We start from the raw sequence: 7,570 nt of genomic DNA, 5'->3' as shown, positions 1-7,570 counted from the left end.
ACTTTCAATAGAGAGGGGTGGAAGGTGCCGCACAACATTAAATTAATATATAACATATGTAGGTATGTTTTAATAAACATACATGTACAATTACGTATCACTGCTATGAAGCAACATCTTTCAACCAAATAACGAGATAGTAATGGTCGCCAAGATTTGTACCTTAGACACAAAGCTGTTTGAAATATGTGGGCATTTGGTGGGAGTAATTACAATATTCATATTGATAATGCTGTAAATACTGAAAAAAAGAAGGGATAGGGTGTATATTAGATAAATATATGAGGGAAGAGAGACAGGATAAGGATTCAAGGAACGAAGTATTGATTAATGAAAATAATATTAAGCGACATTATTCGTCAATCCGTCATAAACATATGTGCAATTTATTTTATGCAAACTATTGCGTATTTAATATTTTGCATAAATTTCACACATCTGATTAAACATGAAACTAAATGAAAAAACTGGCTAACTAAAAAAATGTCACCATTTCATACTAAAAAAATCCAGTTGTTTTTGGTCCATGTATTAAAAATGCGATTGGATTTGTTTTAAATTCGGGACAGTTGCATAATAAGACGATTAAGCAATAACGAAGAGTTTTAAATTTATGGGTTCAACGTCAAAATCAAGATACATTTTTAAAAGATGTTGGCTTGGACTTGGTAAATATAAATTAATTGCCGAAAATTCAATCAAATATCATTCGTCTGTTTATTGGACAAGCGGTCTTAGCGATAATAACCTAAATCTCACAAAGTTATCATATTACATATTTTAAAAATTATTAACTTGTAAATATCTCCATAATTACTGAATTATGTAGTTATATTTACATACATGCAAACCAAATTTTAGCTGTGTCTTATTATGTAGTGGGATGACTTAAATATAAAAATAAAACACTTGCAAATTACCATTTTTGAGTTTATGAATATAACAAAAGGTAGTTTCGATAACTTCATGTGATACAAACTTAAATATAACCTGTCGATGAAACTTGTGTGGTTTTTTAAACTTGTCGTGTTTACATTAATAAACTCAAGAGTGGTTTTAGACAGTTGTTTTATTTTTATATTTAAATCATAATGTTCTTTCACAAACTTTATTACAAATCAATTAATCATATGTATTGCTGAATAAAATAACAACTTTGCAGTTTTTTCTACACTAATTTTATTTGACCAGCAACCGGGTTTTGTCATAACTGACATCATCAGACTGGTGATCACATGATGTTGGTTACGATGAAACCCGGTTGCTGGTCAAATAAAGTTCATGTGGAAAAAACTACATAGTTATTGTTTTATTCTATAAAATGCAGTTCCACCAAGAAATGTCAGCACAAAACTTAAATCTAATAAAAATATATTTATTGCGTTGCTGTATGTTATATAAGGAAAAGGGAAATGTAGCTAAAAATAAGTAGATGCATATCCATATATTTCTAACTGTTGCACTACTTCATTGCAGATATTTGTTTGGATATGTTTACTTGGATTATTTATGTGATTCAAAAATGATTTTATGTATATTTAAAAGAGATCGATACCACAGTTATTATTTAATTTATTTATAAGATATACGATACAATACAGTTTGTACATAAGTAAATATAATACACCCTTTTATACGCACGGAATTATAAGGTAAATAGACTAATATTAAAATTATTATTTATATGTATACTCATATGTATTTTATATGACATACATATATACATGTGGTATGTATGTGCGCGTGTAATCTAAAGAGTTTCAAGGTACGATATATTTTTGTTTTACGTATTAGTCAGAACTTTAATAAAATACTTCGAGTAGCGGTCGTTAATCATAGTTTTGTTAATCGTTTAGTTATACTAGTGTTCAAGCAGTGGCCACTATAATATGTCTACCTTGATAGGCACGCAGTATGTCTGCTCTGAGATGAACTCTCACTTGTTGAACATTTATTTTTATTCCGACGGAATATTTCTGAATAAAAATATACGAAAACTAGGTTTCGATATTCAACAATGCGACCACTCAAATAGCATTTATGATTTTATTTTAATCGGTAACTTTTCTTAACACAACTGATTATCTGAATTGTGAATTTGAACAAATTAAGCTTTATTAATTTTCACGATCATTTATTTATAAACGAAAATATGCAGAAGTCATTAAAACACCAAACAGATGATTACGTTATAATTAGGAAAAAAAAACAAGTGAACTGGACAAAATACCAGATTTAACATGCGTGTACATATGTACATCGTCAATTTATCATGACGGAAAATATAATAAATAAAACTATAATTTTTTTAAATAAAAAAAGGAAATAATTATGTTATCTTTACTCACGAATGCTATGAATATCAATTTATTTCAATAAAAAACATATTACCTATGACCATAATTTTCAATGGGTATTGGTAATATGTACCTGTTTATATTGATTTTTAGTAATAATCAAATATAATTTTCTGATATTCAATATAAAAATGAGGCTGAAATATATTTTATATCTATTAAGTCAACAATGAAAGTATCACGAACAAAATAATGCTAAATTTGATATGTCCCAATATTTTATTAGGCATGTCGATATTGTGATATGATAATAATTTGTTAAGGTATGTTACGAATTGATCAAGCAATGCAATTTTTCAATTTCTTAGTAGTTTGCAATTTAATTAAAATATATGTTTTTAAGTATACATTAATACTTATTTGTAAAAGTGAAACGTGAAAAAATAAACTTAAGATAAGCTTAATAAATCCTTTGGCTTAAGGCCCAGTATTCGTTAAATCGCAAATTATTTTTCTCTAAATTCAGGTAACATCTTACGTAATTAATTTTTTTTAAACACTGTTTTTGCATTGAAAAATTAAGATTTTCTTCGAAATAATTATATGGTTTTAAACAGAAAAGAATTATTGAATGTTAAGGAGGGTAAATAAAAATATATTTTGATTTATGTTTATTCTAAAACAAAAAAATTGTCCGCCTCCGTAGTGTAATGGCCAGCACATTCGGCTACCGTTCTGGAGGTCCCGGGTTCGATTCTCAGGGGGGTCAAATAAATATTAAGTGATTTGTTCACTCTAATATTCATTCAATACTACCCTGGACTGGTACCTGAAACGGAGGGCTGATCACCTTTTCTTCATGTGTTTACGATCAAGATAATACTGCGTTTATATGATGTAGTTCCCCATGTAGATAAGGGTTTGATTTTTTTAGACATTCTAAAAAACAAAAAAAAATATCCAAAATACATTAATTAAAAAAGAAGGACGTAAACAAACATGTGACCTCTCGGGTGGTCTCTAATTAATTTAAAACCATAATAAAGTAATAATTTTAAAGTGATAATAAAGTGATTATTAAATAAAAAATAAAAATATTTTAATTGGTAGAGACACGGTGAAGTCATAGTTTGCTCAGAGATCAGGATTGACAGTGATTGTAAAATATTCACATTTCATATGAATGCTGAATATATTTATAAAATATCATGTTTTTCATTTAATAAAATGTTTTTTAGCTACAGTATTTGCTTTTGTGCTTAAAATAATAGTTATTTACTTTGTGTGTATCGTACATACTGCATAGTATTGTTTTTATTTTATTTTATTTTATTTTATTTGGGATTTTTACAGCCCAAACAATATATTATACAACATTAATTAACCAAACTATGGCCAATTACAAAAAATCCTGTGTGTGTGTGTGTGTGTGTGTGTGTGTGTGTGTGTGTAGTACCTATTTAAACAGTTGGCTTGTTGAACAAACGGCAACGATCAATCATTCACCTAATTTCCTGCTTATGTCATTTTTTATGGAATTAGTGCTTTTCCCAAATATATCTACGTCATTAAACATTTTATTATAAGTATCCATAATGCGGTTAATTGTAGTATTTCTGGCAAAATCAGTGTTACATTTAGGTACTTGAAAAAGTTGATTATAACGCGTTTGCCTTTGCGGTACCCTAAAATGGATGCGGGTAACCAGTTCTGGTGAATCTATATTATCAGAAAGGATATTAGCTAGTAAAACCATATCAGCTATCGTACGTCTATCAGCAAGAGTTTGGATTTTATGGAATGAGCACGCTTCGCGGTAGTCGGCGAAAAAAATATGTTCTTTACGATTTAAGATTTTTACGATTTTTTTTTGTATTTTTTCAATTTTATCCGAGTGATTTTTATGAGAAGGAGACCAAATTGGCGACGAAAATTCAAGTAAACTACGCACGTAAGAAAAATATACCGTTTTAAGAGTGATCGTTTTATTAAAAGGTTTAATTGTGCGTAATAAAAATCCAAGTGTTCTGAGTGCTTTGTCGGTTATGCTCTCAATGTGATGATTAAAAGTTAATTTTTCATCGAGTATTACACCTAGATCGCGAATTGTTGAAACAGATTTAATATTAATATTATTTAAGTTGTAATTGTAACTGATAGCGTTTTTTTTCTGTTGAATGAAATCTTTAAACATTTATCCGGATTAAGAGATAACATATTATTTTTACAGTACACGGATAATCTATTTAGATCTTCTTGCATTCTATGACAGTCATTAGTATCTCGAATGTTTAAGTACACCTTCATATCGTCAGCATACATTATGAATTTACAGTTAATCAAACAATTACCTATGTCATGTACATAAATATTAAATAGAAGTGGCCCTAGGTGGCTACCTTGGGGGACGCCTGAAGGAAGCAACGAAAACTCAGAAGTATGACCCCCAACTACGACTGCTTGACTTCTATTGCTTATATAAGACCTTAACCAACCTAAAAGATCATTACATATACCAATTCCTTTCAATTTTTTTATAATTAACAAATGATCAACACGGTCAAATGCCTTAGAATAATCCGTGTATATCACGTCAGCTTGCAATCCTCCGGCCATATATTCAGTAATATCTGTCGTGAACAGGGCTAAGTTAGAGACTACGGATCTTTTGCGCATAAAACCGTGTTGCTCATTTGGAATGTGTAAAGCAACTTCAAATAATAAGTGATTGTAAACAAGCAATTCAAAAATTTTACCAAATACTGGTAAGATTGAGACAGGTCTATAATTTTCGACTTTATTTTTGGCACCACTTTTATGTATAGGGATGATGAGTGCTCTCTTCCAGGTATCAGGAAAGACTCCATCTTTTATTGAGCGATTGAACAAGATCGAAAGAGGTAAAGCGAGTTGACTTGCACATTTAACAACAAATAAAGGCAGAGTATCATCACTTCCAGCACCTTTGCTAGCATCCAATTCAGTAATAATTTTGAGTACGTCATCAGAAGAGGCATAGATTGATGATTTAACATTACATAAACGCTCAGAGAATGTAGAATCAGTAGAGGCCTTATCGACCGAGTTACTTTGGGTATAGACTGAATTAAAATATCTTGAGAAGTTGTCAACTACTTCCTGGGCATTGTTAGATATATGGTTTTGATACTGCATATTCAATGGAATGTTATTAGAGTTACGTTTACCCTTGATATAAGTCCAGAATGGTTTTGGGTCGCCAATAATGGCTTTTTCACAATCAATTATGAATTTACGAAAACACTCTTTTTGTACTTTTTTTTGTCTGGCCCGAAGCAAAACAAATGTATCATAGTCACGTGGATTATTGAATTTTTTCCACTTATTATGATATTTTGATTTTTCTTTGATTATTAATTGTAATTTAAAAGTAAAAGAATTTCAACCCAACACAGGGTTTGCTTGAAAAACCGAAATATACAGTATTATAATATCACGTCTTGTAAATAAAAATAAAAATTCATTTAAAAAAATGAATGTATCTTATTTTATAAGTGTTCATTTTTGTCTCGAAATGAAAGATAATAATTTATCTAAGCGAATTAAAAACCAATTTAGATTTTTACATTTATACATACATGTATGTAAGTATGTATCTTGTACTAACCCAATCTATCAAATGTTTAAATGAAACAAATTAGTTGATTGCTATAAAGTAATTACAGGACGAAAAATTATTATATTTTAGTACGCACTTGTGTGAATAGATGTCGCACGGCGTAATTCCAATATAATAGTATTATCTGAGAGCCTAGCATTTATCCAATAAACATTTTCTAATGTATTCTTTGGGTAAGGTGTTGATGCAGAATGCATCGGAAAACGTATTACAATAGATTTTTAAAAATATTTGTATATACCAAGCAAAATTTTAATTAAAAATGGATTTATATTTTACTACAAAGCAACTACCAAATCAATCAATGAATACATTTTAAAAGTTTACTATTTTAACGAAAAGTTCATTAGATAGCAATAGATTCTCATCCTCTATATTTTATCTCATCTTTGTCTATTAAAATTATTTTAATCCATAATAAATATTATTAGTATCCCTCAGAAGCTTTGTACAAAAAATACGATATCTTCAAGCTCAGTAAGGGATCGATAATGTAGTGATAACGGTAGTGTGCTGGGAATGGGATTATATGAATAACTCGGCTGTGACAGTTTACACGACTAATAACCGACTCTTAGGAAATCTTTACTCTACGTCTATTAATTCGAGAATGGTTTCTTTCTTGGCTCAATCCTATACTTATTCGCGCATTTATCCTCTGTAACACCTACACATAAGATTCCTTGTCATATATATCGTAGTCATACAGGAGAATGTGACCAAGTGCATTTTTTACAAAAACGTGATCATTGACTATTTGATATCTTACTAGCTTAATGTTGCCTTAAAAAATCCCAAAGGATTTTAAAGTAGGAAATATAATATATATTGACTTGTTAAAAATGACTAACTGCATTGATGTTTATTTTATTGCCAAGCAAAAGTGACTTACATGGCTTTCCTGAACATTTTACGTTTTATTAGTTGGTCACATTCTCCTGTACGACTACGATATGTTTCACATAATCACACTTAACTGTGGACTGTCTCTACGTTTGTATAAATATACATTTTTAATAGGCCTTATACTCGTATGTATATAAATAATAAAATATTTATATTAATATTTTATTATACATATATTTTTACACACTCGTGGTCCTAACTACGGAAAGGGAGGTCGTGTCACATCTTTTGGTTTTTCTGGATCCTAGTTTATTCCCCAAAAATCTAATACTCATGTAACTTCTAAATCCAATAACGCATACAGATGGAATATAAAAGTGTCGGTTTGTGGTCCCATGGTTAGTGTCGTGCACTCTTGAGTCAGAGTTTCTCGGTTCGAACCAACTCTACCACAGTTTGATACCTATTTTTTATAATGAGCTGCTTAGGCTCACAGAAATAGTATGAAATTGAAGATTTTTTGTAAATAATAAAAAAAAACACAAATAGGTTCCTCTCTTTAAAAAAAATTATTCATTGTTATAAACAATTTCATTAAACTAGATTAAATACATTGTAGTTTTACATTTTATTTTCAATCATTGACATTTTCTTAGTATTCCTCGATTTAACGTTTGCAATATTTTTTTGTTGATATCCCAACAGAGATGAAAATCTAAATAAATATTTTTTGTAAATGTTGATAAATTATTGGATTAACCCTTATTTC

The sequence above is a fragment of the Brachycentrus maculatus genome, unplaced genomic scaffold (assembly GCF_059751285.1).
Source record: "Brachycentrus maculatus isolate JH-2025_06_01 unplaced genomic scaffold, ASM5975128v1 h1tg001182l, whole genome shotgun sequence".
In the NCBI taxonomy this organism is placed as follows: domain Eukaryota; kingdom Metazoa; phylum Arthropoda; class Insecta; order Trichoptera; family Brachycentridae; genus Brachycentrus; species Brachycentrus maculatus.
The sequence above is the reverse complement of the archived record's forward strand: the minus strand, read 5'-3'. Positions refer to the sequence as shown.